At 38.3% G+C, this 22,967-nt stretch overlaps 1 pseudogene; it reads right to left on the bottom strand.

Annotated features, from left to right (window-relative positions):
- The window catches only part of LOC140856611 (uncharacterized), a 31,478-nt pseudogene that overhangs the window by 5,617 nt on the left and 2,894 nt on the right, over nucleotides 1-22,967 (bottom strand).

The following is a 22,967-nucleotide window of genomic DNA, read 5'->3' as shown; positions in this document are numbered from 1 at the left end:
GTACCAAAAGTTGAAGATAGTCCTGGAGCATGAACGGATCCTATATGTGATAATGGATCCTGCACCTGAGGAGCCAGCTGTCAATGCACGTGGAACAGTCAGAGACACTTACCAGAAGTGGCTCAGTGATCGGACCACGGTGCGCTGTATCATGCTGGCTGCTATAAGCGACGAGTTCAGTCGCAGATTCGAGATGGCTCAGCCAAAGGACATGCTTCAAGTGTTGGAGGATGCCTTTGGCACACCCGATGACGTGGAGAGGCACAAGACTAGTTGTGCCATCTTCAACGCCAAAATGCGGGATGGTGCCTCTGTCACTGATCATGTATTGTACATGATCGAGCTGATGGAACGATTGAGCAAGCTCGACTTTTCCTTGCATGAGCAGCTTGAGAAAGATGCAATACTAAACTCGCTGCCCAAGCCTTATCTCCCATTCCTCACTCATTATAGAATGACAAAGCCTGAAGTAAACTACCACGGATTACTGGGGTTGCTTCAGAACTTTGAGAAAGATCACCAACTCCATAAGGAGTCGGTGAACTTAGTGGGAGGTTCGTCTTCTGATTCTCGACCCTTTAAGAAAGGGAAGAAGAACAAGAAGAAGAAAGTGAAGAAGGTGCAAGTTCAGGCTGGGACATCTGTGATCTGTGCAGTGTCAGATCAAAAAGATCAAACCCAATAAGAGTCAAGCTGAATGCTTCTTTTGCAAGAAGCGGGGGCACTGGAAGAGGAACTATCCCCAGTACATTGCCTCCCTAGACCTGAACAGGCAGAGAAAGCAGCAAGTTGTTGCTGGGCAAGGTATTTATATGATAACTCCTTACAATTTCTCTATTTGTGATATAACTGACTGGGTATTGGATACCGGTAGCCCTTACCATATTTGCAATTCGTTGCAGGGGTTGCAGGTCAGTAGGAGATTCGAGCAAGGCGAGAGGTTCCTGAACGTTGGAGATGGAAGATCAGTTCCAGTTCTAGCATTAGAAATCTTGAAACTTGTATTTGAATCCCATATCGTTGTTCTTAATGATTATCATTTCTGTCCCAGTTTCTTTTAAATATTATTTTTGTAGGCCTTCTGGCCAAAAATGATTATGAAATTTCAATAAAGAAACAAATTTGTAATATCATTGAGAATGGTGTTACTATTTTTTATGGATATTTGAACAATGGTGTGTATATGTTATCACAACCTGTTAATATAGTCTATTCAACTGGCAAGCACCCTAGATTAGATAGTGTGTCAGATATCTACTTATGGCATTGTAGGCTATGTCATATAAATAAGAACAGAATAAACAGGTTGACTCAAGAGGGAATCCTCGAAGTTAGTGATTGTGAATCACTTCCAACCTGTGAGTCCTGTCTTCTTGGTAAAGTGACCAAGTCACCTTTTACTGGAAAAGGTGAGAGAGCTACTGAGCTCTTGGGCCTAGTACATACTGATGTATGCGGGCCCATGAGCACCAGTGCTAGAGGTGGATATTTCTACTTCATAACTTTCACAGATGACCTATCCCGATATGGATATGTCTATCTGATGAAACATAAGTCGGATTCATTTGAAATGTTCAAACGATTCCGAAGTGAAGTAGAAAAATAAACTGGGAAGAGTATTAAAACTCTTCGATCTGATCGAGGAGGAGAATACCTTTCTAGTGAATTTCTCACATATTTAAGAGAGAATAGGATTCTCTCCCAATGGACTCCTCCAAAAACACCACGGCATAATGGTGTGTCTGAAAGGAGGAATCGGACTCTGTTAGACATGGTCCGATCCATGATGGATTTTGCTAGCTTGCCGATATCCTTCTGGGGATATGCACTCGAATCGGCCTATTATCTGTTAAATAGGGTTCCAAGTAAGTCTGTAATTAAGACTCCATATGAGATATGGACAGGACGTAAGCCAGTACTTTCACACCTTAGGGTCTAGGGGTGCCCGACCTATGTCAAATGATAGTCACAGACAAACTTGGACCTAGGTCTGACAAATGCTCATTCATAGGGTACCCCAAAGAGATAAAAAGATATTTTTTTTACCATGCTGATGAACAAAAAGTGTTCATCAGCCTTAAGGCAATCTTTTTAGAAAAGGAGTTCCTTGGTGAAGGAACCGTTGCCTCTAAGGTTGAACTTGATGAAGTTCAAGAGGTAGAAGGACCGACACCAATAGCTGAACCTAAGTCAGATATGATTAGATCATATTCGGAGCCCAATATACCTGCACCATTAAGACGATCCGGTAGAGTACCACGTCAGTCGGACAGATACTATGGTTTCTTGATCCGGGATGGTGATCCCATCGAACTTGATGAGAATAATGAGGATCCGATCACCTATATGGATGCAATGTAGAGACCTGATTCTGAGAAATGGTTTGAAGCCATGAAATCCGAAATGGAGTCCATGAAGGTCAACGATGTATGGACATTGGTTGACCCACTTGAAGGGGTTAAACCTATTGGGTGTAAATGGATCTTCAAAAGGAAGAGGGGCACAGACGAAAAAGTGGAGACCTATAAAGCCCGTCTGGTCGTCAAGGGGTATCGTCAACGTTATGGTATTGACTATGACGAGATATTTTCCCCTGTGGCAATGCTCAAATCTATTCGAATAATGCTTGCAATAGCTGCCCATCTGGATTATGAGATCTGGCAGATGGATGTAAAGATAGCTTTCCTAAATAGAGAGCTGACTGAAGAGGTGTATATGATACAACCTGAGGGGTTTACATCCACAGATGAGTCCAAGGTGTGCAAGCTTCAGAGATCCATTTATGGACTGAAGCAAGCTTCTCGGAGTTGGAACATGCGTTTTGATAAGGTGATCAAAACGTATGGCTTCATTAAGAATGGAGAAGAGCCCTGCATCTATAAATGGGCAAATGGTCCAGTTGTGGTATTCCTTGTCTTGTACGTGGATGACATTCTCTTAATCGGGAATGACATCCCCGTACTACAGGGAATAAAAGTTTGGTTGTCATCACAGTTCTCCATGAAGGACTTGGGTGAAGCATCCTACATCCTAGGGATGAAGATCTATAGGGATAGATCTAAAAGGATGCTTGGGTTATCCCAGTCCATATACATAGACACTGTGCTGAAGAGGTTCAGCATAGAGAATTCCAAGAAGGGCTATCTACCGATAGGCCATAGAATTTTTCTCTCTAAGAAGGATTGTCCGACAACTCCTGAAGAGAGAGAGCGTATGAGTAGAGTCCCATATGCTTCAGTCGTGGGATCTATCATGTACGCCATGACATGTACAAGACCAGATGTGGCATACTCACTAGGAGTAGTGAGTAGATACCAATCTGATCCTGGAGAAAATCACTGAAAAGTGGTTAAAGCCATCCTTAAGTATTTGAGAAATACTAAGGACCAATGGTTGATTTATGGCGAGTCAGATCTGAAACTTGTGGGGTTCACAGACTCCAGCTTCCAATCTGACCATGATGACAGCAGGAGCGTGTCGGGTTATATCTTTACTCTGAATGGTGGAGCCATCTGCTGCAAGAGTTCCAAGCAGCATACTGTGGCAGACTCTGTTTGTGAAGCGGAGTACATCACAGCATCGGATGCCGCGAAGGAAGCTGTGTGGCTGAGAAAATTCATCAACGAGCTCGGAGTAGCACCCTCCCTCGATGGTCCGATCCTGCTCTACTGCGACAGCACTGGTGCCATAGCTCAGGCGAAGAACCCAAAGTACATCAGCGGACGAAGCACATCTTGCATCGCTTCCACTTGATCCGAAAGATCGTGGATCGAGGTGACGTCGACCTTCAGAAGATCGACGGAAAGGAGAACCTAGCCGACCCCTTCACTAAAGCCCTGATGATAAAGGAGTTCGACAACCACAAGTCGAAGATGGGTATTAGATACTATGCCGAGTGGCTTTAGGACAAGTGGGAGTTGTTGGGAAATATGTCCCAAAAAGCCAATCGTCAAGCTGTTGACGGTTGAGCAACCAAGTATTGTAATTAATTTGTTAATAAATAAAATATATTTGGCATCTTCATCATAAGCTTTCATCTTCTAATGAACTTCGTTGTTATGATGAAGTCCTTAGGACTATTTAAGTTCGATAAAGAGAGGATTTATCGATTAGTCTTTAAAACTATTCACGACCAAATGATAAGCTGTTAATAAGGACGACAGCATCTATCGAGCATAAGTCGCTGTAGGCCATAGGGTTGGTTGTCCTCTTAACCAAGGAGTGTGGAGACACTGGTATGGCATACAGGTGAGATGTAAGGGTACATCATCATTGAAGGTGACCAACTCCAGAGTATTCTGCTGTCTAGAATGTCTCTGAAGGGATATAGGTATAAGTGTCCCTTAGACTTTAGATCGCCTCAGTGACTTGCAAGCAACTCACTGTGCTTTGGTACTGGACTAACTGAATTTCTAATTCAGGGATGGAAGGCTTCTGGACACAGTCAAGTACTTGCGAAGTCAGAGTGTGATCGAGATAGGATTGACCACTCCAAGAGTTGGAGAAGAATGAGTCACTGTATTTCAATTTAGCAAAATCTTGGCCTGGATAATCCATCAGATGGATTTGATATTTTGAAATACAATGTGGACAACCTGATCAGAGTTGACAGTTGAACTCTGGGGTGTCCTATGATCATTTTGGTCAAGGAGATGAATTATATGAAAACTATATCCGCATGGGTTCTAAGGATGTTGTTCTATACATTCGACCTATCCGGTCGTCAGGTACCATTGCTAGATGGTCACTTCGATTGGTATAAAAATTTATTCCTATGCTACCGACTTAGGTTCAGACCTATGAGGTCACACACATTAGAGTTCATGATCCGATCGGATGGTTGATCAACGATTAAGAATCATTCTAGGGTTAAATGATCAATACGATTGACATTTAACCCAGTGCAAGTGTTGCAGGAGGATCGATTAGCAATTCGATTGCTAATTGACTTAATTTGATTAAGTCAATGGGTTGAGATTAAGTCTAATTAAATATGATTTAATTAGATTTAGTTTGGGCTTGATTGGATCAAGTCCAATTGATTTATTGGATAAGCCAAGTGCAAGAAAAAACTAGTCCTAGTTCAACTAGGACTTAGGTCAATCTAATTTCTAATTTGATTAGAAAATTAAATCAGATTTAAATCTAATTTAATCTGATTAAATTTAGTTCTTAATTAGATTAAGACCTATTTTAATTAGCTTGATCTAATTTTGGTTTAATTTGATTTGGGAAACCAAATTAAAACAAGTCATAAGATAGAATCCTAGTAAGACTAGGATTCCACCTTGCGCCACATAAACCTTCCCCACGCCCTCTCTCTTATTCAACGCCAATCTCCACTTATTTTGTGCGATAAAAGCCCTCTCCCAGGTCTTTCCCACGTTCACAAAAGGTTTTCTCTCTTCTTTCTTACATGGAAGGTGGTTTGGATCAAATCAAAAAGGAATAAGTTTGGATTTCGAATTCTATGCGATAGAGTTTTAGAAATCCAAAACTCTTTCAATTTTGCACCGAATTTATCCAAATTTTTTTTAAAATTTTTATGGCTTTTAGGGTATATATTGTGCACCCTTTTCTGATGATCCATGTATGAAAATATGGAGGAGGTGCTCAAGAGTTGGGCGCCCCTTAACTTGCTATGTTTGGATAAGCCTTGACTAGGTATTTGACCTAGACAAGGACTCTATCATATCTCTCTGTATAAAATGAGTTTCTTCATAAAATTTTATAAGAAGATAGATATTTGAGAGTCCTTTGTGTCATCCAAAAATTAGAGAGAAAGACCTTTGGGTCATGAAGATATAAAAGACGCAAGTTAGGGTGTCTAGAGAGAAAAATGTGAAGAAGAAGAGGGTCTTCTTCTAAGGTTTTTTGTTTTCATATCTTTCCTCCCTCCATCTTGAGTTTTCTAAGAGCGTCTCAGATCTGAAACTCCTCTTTTTACTTTCCATCTTTGGAAGAGTCCAAATCAAGAAGAAGGAGGCACCTGATCAACCATCAAAGAAGGATCAGCGCAGTACTAGCATACTGTGCTGATTTTCTGAAGCATGACTTCTGATCGAGATTCGTGGGCTCGTGTGGACGACTCCTAGAGGCCGGATGCATATACGGCTTGCAACATCATCCTTAAGCTCGGATCAGTGAGGTTAGAGCATCTAACTTGCAAGGTAATAGATCTGATCTATTGTTTAATACATACATTAGATGTGGTATAGAAACATGTTGATATGATCAACATGTAGTTCATGCTATATTTATATATTTTAATTTCTGATTTAATGTTATGTAATAATCATGTAATAGGATTTTAGATCTAGAGATTCTCTGGTTTTAAAAAATAAATTTTGATTTATTTTAGTCTTCCGCTGTATGATCTTGAAAAAGTTTCAAGATCTAACCCTGAAACCCTAGATCTGGTTCCAACAATAAGCTCTATTTCATACATAATCTTTTAAACATACCAAATACCTTCAAAAATTAAAATTTTATTAAACTATCAATATAAGTATGACACTACTTATACTAAAGATTTTTAAATTATAACTATGAAGTTTAGTAATATCACCTCTCAATAGGATACATCCATCTATAGTATACTAATCTATCAAGTTTCGCTTCCGCAGCTAAATGAATAAGTAAATAAACTATGATAGTGAAAAATCTAGAGGGAAAGATCTTCTTTATAAAATGTAAGTGTAACACCAGAGTTTAATTGATCAAGCTCTCATAGATCAAGGATTTTAGAATATGATGACTTAAAAATAATGACAATTGAGCAATAATAGCAACAACTTATTTTGACATTGATAATCTTAAAACCAATGAAAAAATATCTTACATCAAAATGTGACCATCATGACTTTTAAGATTTGAAATTTTTCTCTCTTTGATATTTACACATTTTAGAATATTCAATGCATATCCATCAAGAATCTTGATATTCTTTACAAATGTTATAAAAAGATCTTGCTATCAAGTGGACATTATGCAATATACAGGAGGTATATAAACTTTATAATTAGAAAGCTCTTTAGGATGAAAGTCATGTCTTATGCCTATCTCTTGTTAGATGTGTGCCCTAGATGCCAGATCGACTGACACATTCCTATACAGATCTAAGGGCAAATTTATAATTTTGACTATAAATGAATAAAAGAATTATTCTTCTATCACATTGTGTACATTGTGTCTGCGATACATCCTTTGAGTTAGTAGGAATGTAAATTCATATTTTTAAGAGTTAAAAATTTAAGGTATGAATTTACATAACTAACTCATAAACTGCTCCTGACCATAGGATCATCACGAGGATGGTGATCGATCCGAAAGGTTGGTATGCGATCACTTCCTTAGGATAGATGAGTCTTGAGTCTATGGTGTGGAGACACCAGAGTGAGAGTACAGGTATTCATTGAGAACGAGAGTACTGAGCATGACCACCTCGAGCAGTCATAAGGAAGTCTACCATTTCGTCGATGACTAGCTCGATGCTGTAGTTGTATGTCTAGTTCTTTGACCTGAGGTGCATCGACGGTTCACCTTGAGTGTGTTATAGTTTGACTACACCATAACTCGATCTCTTAGCCATTCAGAATCTTGAGGTGTATGTTGGCTGTAGCATATCCATTATAGGAACCAGATCGCACCAAGATGGGATCTATCAACCTCGGTAGATGAGAGGAGTAGTCCTATGATGATCGAAAGATCGAGTCCTTAAGCCCATGGCCATGATAGAGTGAAATAATGGAAAAGAATTTTTCATTGGATTTCACATCGGACTCAGATCGATCGATTGATTCATATGACTGATGTTGGGTTTGACGAGTTCACCTTAACCCTAATTCAGTCGGGACTCATGATAGAGGAACTCAATCACACAGGTAGCTGCATCAAGAGGTTCATCTTCAGTTCTGATAGGTTGCCACCATGTACTGCTAAGTATCACTGGTAAATTTTGAAAGCAATTAGAATGATTTTGATGATCGATCATTCTAATTGTCTGAATCAGAAGAGTTCTAGTCTATCGAAAGAAATTTCGATGATGTCGATGATGAGATCACGACATGTCTCATTACCATACAGAATTGAACCTAACTGGGTCACACAAATAAGGGTTAGGATCTGGATGTCATCAATTGGGCTATCCCAATTGATTTGGATAAGATCCAATTAGGTTCAAGAAAATCGTGCTAGCACTCGATTGAGCCTAACTTTCTCCTTGTGTAATCTTTTCTGTCTTTACTGAGCCAAATATGATCTGGCTCATCCAAAGAACCTTGAGAAGATTTTTCTCAGTCTAATTGAAGCTTGTCCAGCTCAAAAAAGATTTATCTTAATTCATGAGATAAATTTAAGACAACACCTGCTAATTTCTAGCACCTGCCAATTTTATTTTAGGATATCTGTCAAAAGTTGACATATGGGTCTTAAACTGAAAAGGATTCATTGGAGGATTTTTGTGGAGTGTCCACATATCCAAACCACTTCAAAATTGGGTGCCATAATCAGATTATGGTGTGAGCTCAATTGGATTTAAGTGGGCACCCCAAATGGATAAGAACCAAAGAGTCCTGATAAACTTGGACTCTTTGGCGCCACCTTATTTGTGCTTATCCAATGTTGGCACCAACATAGGAGAGAGCATGGAGATTCTTATCTAATGTGATCAAATAATATCACTCCACCAATCAAAATTTTTTTAAAATTTATTGGAATTTTTTGATTGGTCGAATGATGTGGCACTGCGCAGCATACAGGATCTATGTAAACCCTGCTGCACCTAGGGTTTTGTGTTAGAACTTATTTTATGCAAAAAAAACCTATTAGCTGCCACCCCCTCCCCTCTTCTCCACATCCTCCCTGCTCTTCTTTCTCCCCTCTTCATGTCCAAGAAGTTGGACGTTCATCTGGCAAAGGTACAAGGCGTGGTGACGCCTGGAACAGAAGGCTGTAGGACATCTTCGACAGGCTGCTGCTCCAACTTCAGAAGGAGTTCTGAAGTACTTTCAAATTAGATATTGATCTGATTTTTAGAGCATAGAATTATGAGGAAAAGACATTCTAGATTCTACCTAAGTGGATACTGGTAGAGGCCAAGTGCTTGCGTGGCTATATCAGAACCTCAGGCAGTGCTGTGATCATCTACAGGGTAATTAGATTACCCTTGAGGTATGTCTACATTTCTCATACTTTTAGATTTAATTTTAAATATCAGATAATAAAATTAGATCTAATAGATATTAGATCTAAAATAGTATAGGATAATTAATTTTAATTTATTTCATCTCAGATTTGATGAAATCTGGAATATCCTACACAGAAAAAAGATGGTTTTTTCTTCAAGTGGTATCAGAGCCAGGTTGTTGGCTCTATTTCAGATCTATTTTAGATCTAATTTTAATTTATCTAATATTAAATGATTTCAGATATCACATCAGATATGATAGGATCTGAAATCAAAATATTTAAAATTAAATCTAAGAAGATCTAACATGCATGAGATGCATAACTAGACTAGGATTAATTGAATCCATGAATAGTCTTAAGTTTTATATTTTAATAAGATTAAAATATAAATTAAATATAATTTATTCTCTATTTTTTTAATATTATAATTATTATAATATAATTAGAAAATAAAAAATAAAATTTTAATTATTTCATAAAATTGATCTGTTGCATGCCTAGACTAGTTGTAGAATTGTTCTAGTAACTTGTCTAGAATAGTTTTTATTTTGAATAGTTCAATTTAAATTCTATTTTTCAGATATTACATGTGATGTATCAGATCTGAAAGCATATTAATTAGATTGATTTTTGATACATGAGATGTATGCAAAGCATGTATTAGTTAGATCTTAAATTGTATATATGATATGTTAATTTAGATCTAACTAGTTTTGTAGTTAAATTTATATTTCTGATTAAGGTGTTCCTCATGGCCGTCCGGTCATAAGAATAAAGTAGGATTTTAAGACCCTCTCTTCCCATTCAATGGGATGTTTATATGACGTGTAGGGGTGCCGCGCGTTCATCCTTAATCAGAAATTAAAACTTACTTTTCTGCAAAACCCTAGATCCTGAAACTCTAGGATTTATTTTACATGCTTTGTTTATAAACCCAAACTTAATTAATGTATTGAGCTTATGAAATTAAGTTAGGTCTAAAATTGAAAATTTCAGATCTAAGATATTTTCATAAGATTGGGTTCAGACTTGGGTAGCTCAATTAAGTCTAGCGGTTGATCAAACCGAATCAAGAGTTGGTTAGATGGGATCATGAAAGCTAATAATTGACCAGCCTAATAGGATTAAGTCTGGGTCAAGGTCGAATTATATTTAGATGTGACTCAATCAAGTTAAGACCTAATTTGGCTCAGTGGTTAGAGCCTAGATTGTAGGCTAATCCAATTAGTTCTGGTTCGACAATTTGGTGTCTAAGGTAAGTTGGGCAGATATGACCGACTGATTTTTAATTGGGAGCTACTCGACTCGAATGCATTCTTGTCGAGTTAATGGCATATCCCTCCTACCGGTCTCACTTACCTGGCCATATGTGTCGACCCAGTTCTGATTTGAGGTGGCTAACAATTCGAGTTGACCCATGCCACTAGGTTAGTCATAATTGTAATGACTATGTCAAGTCAAGTTTAAAGAGACCTAAATCAAATCTTTCTAAGAAAATATTAAGTATAGGTCTTCCACCATTGTGGATGTGCGGGCCCTTCCCGAGGTTGATTGTTCTCGGCTGGTTACAGTGGCTCAATTACACCGGAAAGATGCAACCATGTCCATTAGGCATTGGATGCTACGGATTAGAGGATGGGTTGGGTTCAATATTTCGGATACGGTGAGGGATCCAATCAGAAATCTAGTTTGTGCAAATGGTGGGTTTAGCTTAACTAAGGATTGGAGCAATATCCCAGATACGGTGAGCTTCATGAATTAGAGATCAAGTTTTGGATGCATCATGATTAGAGAATCATTGGACAAGAGTTGTCCACTCATCGGTTGACCCATCACCAATAACTGTTAGGTGAGGTGATGAGCCAGTCAGTGAGACTGCACCACCCACTAGAAATCACTAATCATGGAGATTTTCACATCTCTACCAAGGGAGTGTAGGGATCTGAGAAAATAGTGAGAGCCTAATTTGTTTAAAAATAAAAATCCTAAACAAATTGATTGAGTCTGATTACAAAATTTAACTAGAAACTTTTGACTCTCTACAGGAAACATGTCTGCCTCAAACCTCCTAACCAAAATTCTAGACACTCATAGACTGACTGGACTAAATTTTAAGGACTGGTTGAGGAACTATAGAATTATTCTGGATTCTAAAAAATTGACTCATGTCTTGGACCAGGACCCACCTGCCATGCCAGCACGTCCGACTGCTAAACAGAGAGCGTCTCTGAAAAAGTAGACAGATAATGATAACAAAGCCAGGTACTACATGTTGGGTGCAATGTCTGATGATTTGCAGCACCAGCATGAAAATATTTTGACTATCCGTCAAATGTTGGCTCACCTACAAGAGTTGTTTGGTGAACAGAGTCGTGCGGCCAAGTATCAAGTCTGTCAAAGACTTTTTAAGGTCAAGATGCGTGATGGGCAGTCAGTCCAAGATCATTGTTTGACAATGATCAAAGATCTTAAGGAGCTTGAGAAGCTCGGTATCATCTTAGACAAGGATTTTCAGATTGATGTGATCCTTTAGTCCTTGTCCGATACATATGGTCAGTTCATCATGAACTTTCATATGCATAAGATGCAATGTACCTTGGCCGAGTTAATGAATATGCTGGTTACGGCTAAGCTTTCAATGAAAGATTCAAAAGGCTCAGTTCTTACTGTGGAGTGGACTTCTTCCAAGAGAAAGTCTTTTGAAAAGAAAAAGAAGTCCGTGAAGAAGCAGAAGGTGGATGGCAAGAACAAGAAGACAGGACCGAAGAATAAGGCTTCTGAAAAGGGAAAGTATTTTTACTGTCAGTCAGAAGGCCATTGGAAGCGGAACTGTCCTCAGTACCTGGCCACCCTGAAGAACAAGAAGGATGGTCCTTCTGGAGGTATGCTCATTATCGAATCTAATCTTATGATTTCTTCTGCATCCAGTTGGGTTCTTGACTCTGGTTCTAGTGCTCATTTGTGCACTTCTATGCAGGGTCTTGAGGAGAGCAGGAGGCTGAGGGATGGGGAGATGATCCTACATATCAAAAATGAAGCAAGAGTTGCTGCTGTGGCCGTAGGAACCTATCCTCTGCGATTACCGTTAGGATTAGATTTAGTTTTAAGAGACTGTTATTATGTGCCTGCAGCAAGCAAAAATTTGATTTCTATTTCATGTTTAGCACAAGAAAGCTATGTGATTAGCTTTCATAAGGACCATTGTAACATATTTTATGAAAATAATATAGTTGCAAATGGTTTTGTTATTAATGGTCTCTATCAGTTACATGTTGATGTATCTATTTTTAATATTGAGCAAAATATGAATGCCATAGGAATTAAATATTGGAGCACAATTCCGGCTCCTCCCACGGACCTTGGGTGCAGCGGAACCAGCAACGAACAGATCTGGAGGCTTCTGGACTCGATTGAAGGCCCTTGACGAAATCAGCCTGGTTGTTGTCTTCTTCATCAGCCTTTCGTTCCAGATGAAGAACGCCTCTGAAATCATCTGTGAAAAATTCAAGATCTGGTACCCAACCAGATAAGGCCTGGATCGAGGTCTTTCAATTTGTAGATCTTGAATCGGGGCATTCTAGATAGGGAAGAAGATAGATGGAGACAGACCTTGCAGATCTGTCCTGCTGCAGCCTTTCCTGTAGATCTGTTGATGGAGATCTCACCTGCACCTCAAACGACCTCAGATCAACTCCAGATCTGAGAGAGACATGTACCAACCTCTTCTCAAGAGATTTTAGATCCTGAATCTGATGCTTGGGCAGCTGCAAGAGGGGGAGAACAGATATGGTAGGCGGCACCAAGGGGGAGGAGGTCTAGCGCCTCCTTGCTTCACCTGCCTTTTTGGGACCTGACGGCAAGAAACCCTAGGGTTTCTTGCTCCTGGGGCATGGAGAATTGCTGGGGAGAGAGGGAGAAGAGAGAGAGAGTTTTGGGAGAAAGAGTTGTGTATTACTTGGCTTAATCAAACCTATACAAGTACATGTATATATAAACACAGGGTCAAGTGACCCAAACCCAAAACTCCCTTGACCAACTCTATGGGAGATTAGGTTAACCCAAGCCCATGTACACCCATGACTCGACCTAATCTCACCTATCCTGGGCCCAGACCTGACCCATAAAGAGTTGATCCCTTGAGGCCCACATAACCTAGACCTCAAGAACCCGAAAGGCCCACAGCCTTTCAACCTATGGCCCAACTAACCCTAGAACCTCCATGAAGCCCTCATGAATGATGGACCTTGGCCTTAGCCTTGGTCCCCTAGGCCTTGGGCACACCACCTGGATCACAACAATCTCCACCTTGGTGTCCCAAGGCCTCAACCAGCCCCACTCTGTCCATCAGCCGAATCAGCCCAACACATCTCTGAAAGCTGTCCCGTGGAAGAACCTTCGTAAGTGCATCAGCTGGGTTCTCCTTGGTGTGTACCTTCACCAGCTCCACCTCACCATCCTCCACAAGCTCCCTGATCCGATGATACCGAATGTCGATGTGCTTTGTCCTTGCATGATAGACTGAGTTCTATGCTAATAGAAGTGCACTCTGGCTGTCACAGTGCACTCTAATGGCCTCCTGAGTAAGGCCCATCTCCGTCAACAAACTCTTCAACTAAATTGCCTCCTTAGCTGCTTCTGTCAGCCCGATGTACTCCACCTCTGTAGTGGATAGGGCCGTGATAGGCTGCAGAATCGATCTTCAAGAAATAGGACCTCCATACAGGCTAAAGATGAAGCCTGTCGTAGACCTCCGGATATCCAAATCTCCATCGAAGTCTGCATCTACATAACCACCAATCAGCCCTTGAGCCTCTCTAGACATGTCAGAGTATCCCACTGCACCTCCTCGTTGTCCGTAGCAGATGCCAAATCCAACTGAACCCGCCAGGTATCTGAATATCCACTTCAGAGCTCTCCAGTGCTCCCTGCCAGGCTGCGCCATGAACCTGCTAACCTGACTCACTGCATGAGCGATGTCTGGCCTACAACAGACCATCGCATACATCAAGCTCCCAACTCCTGAAGCATAAGAAACCGTCTCCATCTCCTGAGCCTCCACCTCAGTCTGTGGTGCCATGATCTTCGAGAGTCTGAAGTGACCGACAAGTGGCAGCTCCATCGGCTTTGCTCCCTTCATTCTGAACCTCTCTAAGACCTTCTGTATGTAGCCCCCCTGAGATAGATGCAGCACCCTCCGAGCTCGGTCTCTGAAAATCTCCATGCCTAGGATCTTCCTTGCAGGGCCCAAATCCTTCATCTCAAACTCCTGAGATAAGGATGCCTTCAGATCCTGCACAACCTTCCTACTCTTGCATGCTATAAGCATGTCATCCACATACAAGAGTAGGAACACCCTAGAACCATCCTCAAGAGACTGAACATAAACACAGGGATCAAACTCGCACCTGAAAAGTCCAATGCTGCGCACATAGGAGTCGAACCGCTTGTACCATTACCTCGGTGACTGCTTCAGCCCGTATAGCGACTTCTGCAATAAACAAACCTTTCCCTCTGATCCTGGATCTTTGAAACCGGATGGCCGCTCCATGTAAATCCTCTCCTCCAAATGCCCATAGAGGAATGTCGTCTTGACATCCATCTGCTCCAGCTCTAAATCCTGAGCTGCTACAAGTCCACATGTCCAAACTACTTCAAATTGGGCACCATAATCAGATTATGGCATGAGCTCAATTGGATTTAAGTGGGCGCCTCAAATGGATAAGAATCAAAGAGTCCTGATAAACTTGGACTCTTTAGCGCCACCTTATTTGTGCTTATCCAATGTTGGCACCAACATAGGAGAGAGCATGGGGATTTTTATCTGATGTGATCAGATGATATCACTCCACCAATCAAAATTTTTTTAAAATTTATTAGAATTTTTTGATTGATCGAATGATGTGGCACTGCGCAGCATATAGGATCAATGTAAACCCTGCTGCACCTAGGGTTTCATGATAGAACTTGTTTTATACAAAAAAAGCCCATTAGCTGCCACCCTCTTCTCTCTTCTCTATATCCTCCCTGCTCTCCTTTCTCCCCTCTTCACATCCAAGAAGTTGGACATTCATCTGGCAAAGGTACAAGGCGTGGTGACGCCTGGAACAGAAGGCTGCAGGACATCTTCGACAGGCTACTGCTCCAACTTCAGAAGGAGTTCTGAAGTACTTTCAAATCAGATATTGATCTAATTTTTGGAGCGTAGAATAATGAGGAGAAGATGTTCCAGATCCTACCTGAGTGGATATTGGTAGAGGCCAGACGCTTGCGTGGCTACATCAGAACCTCAGGCAGTGCTGCGATCATCTATAGGGTAATTAGATTACCCTTGAGGTATGTCTATATTTCTCATACTTTTAGATTTAATTTTAAATTTTAAATATCAGATAATAAAATTAGATCTAATAGATATTAGATCTGAAATAGTGTAGGATAATTAATTTTAATTTATTCCGCCCCAGATTTGATAAAATCTGGAAGATACTACACAGGAAAAAGATGGTTTTTCCTTCATCTCTTTCATATCTAAATGTGCCTTTAGATTATCTTTACTCTTTCTATCAAGATTTAACAATGTTCTAATTAAATTATCATAAATATTTTTTTCTATATGCATCGTGTCAAAATTATACCTAAAAAGATTATACTTTCAATAAGGTAAATCAAAAAAAATATTTTTTTTCTTCCATAACTGCTTAACAACTCTATGTGTAGATGCCTCCATTATGTTATTATCATTTCTACTTTCATCTACATAATCATCATCATCATAGAAGTTGTCAGCATCCTCAGACATCACTATCAAAATTGTGAGTAATGACATCCTCCGTCAATCCTTTATTCATTAAGCTTTCAATATCTTTCCTTCCTCTTTTCTTAGAATACTTAAAAATCTTGTCATACCTATGATTGATGTCATGTATTTGTATAACAACCTCAATTCCGAATAGTGCTACAGAACTAGGTCGCAATTATATACTAACATCAAATATATCTTGTCAAAACTGAAATCAATGGTTAGCTTCCAACTATCAATGATGGCCCATATATCAGAACTTTCTTCCATATTTTAACCAATGTGAATAGGTAGAACTCCACAAGAAGGACATGCAATACTCCCCTTTGTACTCCATCTGGATAAATTGGTATATACAGAAAAATCATTGATAATTCAAATAAGAGCTATCCTCAATTTGATTGTTTGACCACTACAAGCATCAAATGCATCGACATCCTCCCATAACTATTTCAATTCCTCTATTAAAGGTTGCAACAAGACATCAATATCATTGCTTGGACCCTTATCGTCTAGAATAATTATTATAAGATAAGTCAAGATTGTTTTATATACATCCATAATGGCAAATTATATGAAATCAAAACAACTGACCAAGTGCTATAAGTAGAACTCAATATCTGAAATAGATTGAAGCCATCGGTAGCTAAATCCAACCAATGTTGTGAACATCTAAGGCAAAATTAGGATGCCTATCATCAAATGTATTTCATGCTAAACTATCAGTTGAGTGTCTTAATATTCTATTTTTGTACGACCTTTATTATACCATCTCATCAATAAAGCTATCTTTGATGATGCATAGATCTTGTTTAATTTAGTTATTAAAAGAAAGTAACACAAAATTTTAGTCAATTTTTTCTTACTCCAAGTAGCATCTATTTCGTTTAATACATCACTCTCATCTTCTTTATGTGAAGCCGATCATGAAGATCCACAAATATTGCATGATTCTTGGTTAGCATTTTCATCCCGATACAATATACAGTCATTTGGACAATTATGAATTTTCTCGTATCTTAGATCCAATTTTTTTATTAGTTTTTTTGCTTCATAAGAAAAAATTGGCAAAACAATGCCCTTAGAAAATGCATTCTTTAATAATTGGGGCAGCATAGTCAAATTCTTAATTATCAGACCATCCGTTCAAATAATTCAAATAAAATGGATGCACAAAAAAAAAATTGAATAGTTCGTATAACCCAGATATAGTTCTTGATTACAATCTTTCAACAAATTATGATACCGATATTCTGACTCATCATTGGATGAATGCTGGGGCCTCTCAATATGTATAGGATTAGTAAATATAGATCCCTCAGACATCACACCTATTTCTTATCTTTCACTGAAATCTTCTAAATTTTCTGCACCAAATCCTAGAGCATCTCTGAACAAACCCCTCATATTATTTTGTCTTATAGGATTTCTTTGTAGATTACTGATTCCAATATCATATCTATATTCTATATATGAGGGTTGATTATATGGAGATGGCAATATGGATTCTTTATGAAATATCCATTTAGTATATCCTCTTACAAAATCATTCCACATCAAATGTTCTTCAATAATTTGTGGATTGCAAGAAAAATTATTTACACATTTTTGACATAAATAAAAAATCTTTCTATCTATTGATCTTTTCTCAACAGCAAATTTAATAAAAGTTTGGACTCCTTCAAAATAATCTTTATTGGACCTTGGCTTGTTTATCTAACTTTTGTCTATTGCATGAGAACAATAATTGAATAATATTTTTTTAAAAATATATATATAAATAAAATATTAGCTGGGTGCTTTCCATAAAAAATTAAAAATATACACCGAATAGAGATAACTGATTGTTTCTCCATATTGCTATAATAAGAGACAGAAATTATTCTACAAAAAAATACTCACCAAATGAACTACAACTTCAGCAACAGTTCATAAATGCAATCAGGTATGCAAACAATATAAAACAATGGACTACTGCCATAATGTCAAGAAATTTACATAATATTATGGCATACCACCTATTTTGCATTTTATCAACCTTCATCTTAAAGCCCCATCATATAGGGTTATGAGGGCACAATGAAGTATGCATTACAATAGCACATAATGTCAAGAATCTGTAAATAGATTATGATATACAATCCATGTGCAAAATAGAAGGATCAAAACAATGCATAAGTGGAAAGCATATTGCATGGATGGCTTTTGACAGCAGCATAGATGCAAAATTGGCATATCAAGATATACACCTTTATGCTAGTATCTGGATATTTATAAAGAAATAAGGATAGCATCTGGCCAACCGATAGAAACTTGCGATCATAAACCATCTCAGAAATATGTACTCATTTTTGTTTAAAATGTGCATTGCATAGTCTTGATTAATTTGTTGGGCACAATCTAACACTATTTTTTTCTGTTACAATCTAACACTATTTAACTGCAATTATTTACTCATATGAATAAACTGGAAATATGTGATATAACTGCAAGACAATGTGTTCGTGTGTATTAACAAGAAATTGTGCAAATTATGTATTTATTGCAGATACTGCCACAAGCTAACATATCAATCTAGTGCATGTGACGCACATGTAGTATGGGGTAATCTTGGTTTATAAGCTATTCAATGCTGAACAATTTTTTTGTGTCAATAGAATTTTAAACAGTTGGAAAAAACAAATTTATGCAACAAGCATTCAATTTCTTGAAACAAAAGAAAAGGTAGACGGTCCAAGGTCTTGGGTGTTGGGTTTGGTGGTATCAAATTCACCAATTATTTATTGGGTTTATTGTTGGGTTTGGTTCAAAACTCATGTAATGGGTTAGTTGGGTTTAGGCTTACTTGATGCTTTAGCTTGTTGGACTAAGGTGGGTTGGTAAAAGAGAACTTCTATTGTATTGAGTGGGTGAGGTCACTTGTATTCTTTTTTTAGTGTTCTCTTTTTTTAGTGCAGAGAAGAGAGATGATAAGAGAGTTTTAATGATGGTGAGTTCTCTTATTCTTCTTACTTGTCCAAGCTTCCAAGGTTGTTTGGAAGCATTCCTAGAGCATTCTGAAGCAGGCTTCGCGGGATCGGAAGGGTGCTTAGAAGATGTAGCAAGAAAAAAAAAATTTATTGAAAAATTGTAAGCCCATTGTTGTTGAGTGGTAATCTCTTCCCAAACCTTTTGTAATCTCCCAAGTTGATAGTGGATTTTGATCTTCTTCGTGCCCGTGGATGTAGCCCGGTAGTGGGTGAACCATGTAATTTCTTATGTTGTGTTGTTATGCTTGTGGCCTTCTATTTAGTTCTCTTATTTCTCCATACACTTACATATCTTGGTTGTAGATGGTTTGATCTAATTCACTAGTTTATTAGTGAGTTGTGATCTTGTTGCATTGGTTCCACCATTATCATCCTCTACAATTGGTATCAGAGCTTCAGGTTATGACTACAAGGTGTTCAATGAATTATCTCAATGGCTATAAGTAGGTTAGAAGTAGAGAAATTTGATGGAAAGAGAAATTTTGAGCTTTGAAAGTTCATGATTTGCTAGGACAACAAGGATATTATAAGGCTCTAGTTGGAAAAGATAAAAAGCTGGAGTTGATATCAAATGATGATTGGGAGGAGATGGACTTGAAAGCCTTAGCTATTATTCGCATGTATTTGGCAGATGAAATTCTCTTTATTATCGTTGGAGAGAAGATGACTTTAAGCTTATGGATGAAGTTAGAAAGTTTATACCAAATAAAGTCAATCACCAATCAAATTTTCTTAAAGAGAAAATTGTACTCTTTGAGAATGAAAGAAGGTACCAAAATCTTCGAGTACTTGAATATTTTCAACAACATCATTTGTGAGCTTGAAAGTATAGGAGAGAAGATGAAAGATGAGGATGAGGCCATACTTTTGCTATGCACATTACCGAATTTCTATGATATATTAATTACAAGTCTAAGTTGCACCAAAGAAGATTCTCTTGACATGGATACCATTTCTAGTGCTTTATTAGCTGATGAGCTCCAAAGAGAGGCTACTTTGAGGAGATCGAAAAGTGAGATGGATGCTTTTTTGGTAAGAGGTCTTCAAAGAGAATGTGAAAGCACATCAAAAAATCTTTTAGAAAGTAAGTCCAATTACAGATTAAAATCTAAAGGCCGAAATGGCAAAGGGGTTTGTTGGTTGTGTGGTAAAACCAGGCACTTTAAGAAAGATTGTAGAAATCAAAAAGATTCAAATTTCGAAAAGAATATTAGTGAATCAAGTAGTGTAAAGAATGGCTCCGAATTGAATAATAAAATACATCAAGTAGAAAAGTCAACATCAGATGTTATTGATGAAGAGGTCTTGATGGTGGGTTCAAGTTCGGCATTTCATCAAAATTGGATTCTTGATAGTGGTGCAACCCATCGTATGTATCCATATCGTTCATGGTTCAGCACATATGAGGCTTGTGAAGGTGGTACGGTTTGAATGGGAAACAACTCAAGTATCAAGATGGTTGGTGTTGGTATGGTGCACTTGCGGATGTTTGATGGAATGGTTCGGGTGCTTGAAGATGTTCGTCATGTTTCGAATTAGAAGAAAAGCTTGCATTTTCTTTTCAAATTAGACAAAAAAGGCTACAAATTCACTAGGCAAGGTGGAGTTATTAGAGTTTTTAAAGGTGCAATGGTTGTTATGAAGGGTATCCAAGTTAGAAATTTGTACAAACTATTGGGGAGCACGATGATGGATGAAGCTTATGTGATGGAAAATGATGACCTTCTCCTCTGATTATGGCATAAGAGGTTGGGTCATATGAGTGAGAAGGGTATGAAGATTTTAGTAGAGAGGAAGTTTATTCCAAATATTACTTTTGGTGATTCCGAGTTTTACGAGCATTGTGTTTATGGGAAGTATCATAAATGAAGCTACAAGGCTAGGTCTCATATAAGTAAAGATATACTTGATTACATTCACACGGATGTGTGGAGTTCTATTACTTCATATGGTGGTTCCAATTACTTCATATCATTTATTGATGACTTCTCATGGAAGGTTTGGATTAAGTTTCTCAAGTCGAAAGGTGAGGCATTTGAAGTATTGGCCGAAGTAGAGAATCTCATCAGGCATCACATTAAAGTTCTCCAATCGAATAATGGTTTGGAATATAAATCTAAAAAGTTTGAACTCTTTTGCAAGGAGAAGGGTATCTTGAGGCACTACATCAACCCCTATGATCTACAATAAAATGGAGTTATAGAAAGGATAAAACATACATTAATGGAGCGAGCTCGTAGTATGTTGAGTAGTGCCGTTTTGGAGCACAAGTTATGGGCCGAGGCCGTATCTATGGCATGTTATCTTATCAATCGCTCACTTTCCATGGCACTTGATGGAAAGACATCGGAGGAGGTATGGTTCGAAACTCCTTGTGATTATTCTAATTTAAAAATTTTTGGTTGTCATGCTTATGCATTGGTTCCTAGTTGTCAAAGAACAAAGTTAGATCCAAAATCAAGGAAGTGTGTCTTCGTTGGCTATACAAAAGGTGGGAAAAGATTTCGATTATAGGATCTGATGGCCCGCAAAATTATCACAATATGTGATGTGCACTTTGATGAATCAAATGTATTAAGAAGAGGCATGAAAAATAAAAGTAAAGAGAAGGAAGAAAATCCGACATGTGACTCAAGGTTTTGAACTTCCATCTACAAGTTATGCACCAAATGAAGGTGTTGAATTGGAGAATGCATCAGTTGAGTTTATAGAGGTTGAAGAGCAGGTTGAGCAAGGTTTCGATGAGGAGGAGAGTTCTCATGAAGGTGAAGAAGTATATGATATGTCTCAATATTCAATAAGAGAGTGACGCACACCTATATATCTAAAGGATTTTGTGGATCCAAGTATACTTCGGACACTAATTGCAGAGGAAGAGCCGTCTACATTTCAAGAGGCCATTAATGCTACCGATACAAACCATTGGAAAGGGGCTATGGAGGAGAAAATGATGGCACTTCATAAAAATCAAACATGAGATTTGGTGGATTTACCAAAGGGCCGGAAAGCGATTGATTACAAGTGGATTTATAAAATAAAGAGAGGAACCGATGGGATGATCCAAAGGTGTAGAGCAAGATTAGTTGCCAAAGGATTTGCACAAAAGGAACGTATGGATTTCTTTGAAGTGTTGGCTCCCGTTGTTAAGTTGGATTCTATTCGGCTTGTTCTTAGTCTTATTGCTACTAATGACTTAGAACTTGAGCAATTAGATGTGAAAATGGCATTCTTGCATGGTGATCTAGAGGAAGAGGTTTATATGCATCAATCTCAAGGCTTCATAGAAAAGGACAAGGAGCATCTTGTATGTAAGCTCAAGAAGATGTTATATGGGCTTAAACAAGCATCAAGACAATGGTATCGAAAGTTTGATATATTCATATTTGAATTATTCTCCAAAACCATTGAGATCTAAAACTTTTTTATTATTCTATAATTATATATAAAGCCAACAATAACAATGCCATCTATTAGGTAATGAATGTGCTTCAAATATGAGAGAGCAATTTGAATTAGCCATACAGAACTCCTTAGCAAGCAATATGATATAACATCAATTACAAACCTCCGATCAGCTAATCAGTATTTGGCACAACAGAAATGCTTTGATTCCAAATATATATCTGTTTAATAAATAGATGATCTAACTTGTATCTTTTCAACTAAATATCTAGAGCTTTTAAGCAAACTAGATATGTCAAGTTTTAAGTGTGGGGAGCATGTAACTCAAAAATCAAATAACTGTAGCAGGAATTGAGAACAAAACAATGGAGAATAGAGAGAGCTCAATCACCTTATTTTGGTGGAGGTAGACCCCGTCCCCGAAGAGGAGGATGACACTGGCCTCATCGAGGACCAGAGCAAAGCTCACCTAACAAAAGAGAATAAATCATATATAGCGATGTAGATCCCCTAATAGTATGCAAATTTCTCTACAAGAAGAGTGACTTGTC

The sequence above is a fragment of the Elaeis guineensis genome, chromosome 1 (assembly GCF_000442705.2).
Source record: "Elaeis guineensis isolate ETL-2024a chromosome 1, EG11, whole genome shotgun sequence".
NCBI lineage: Eukaryota > Viridiplantae > Streptophyta > Magnoliopsida > Arecales > Arecaceae > Elaeis > Elaeis guineensis.
The sequence above is the reverse complement of the archived record's forward strand: the minus strand, read 5'-3'. Positions and strand labels throughout refer to the sequence as shown.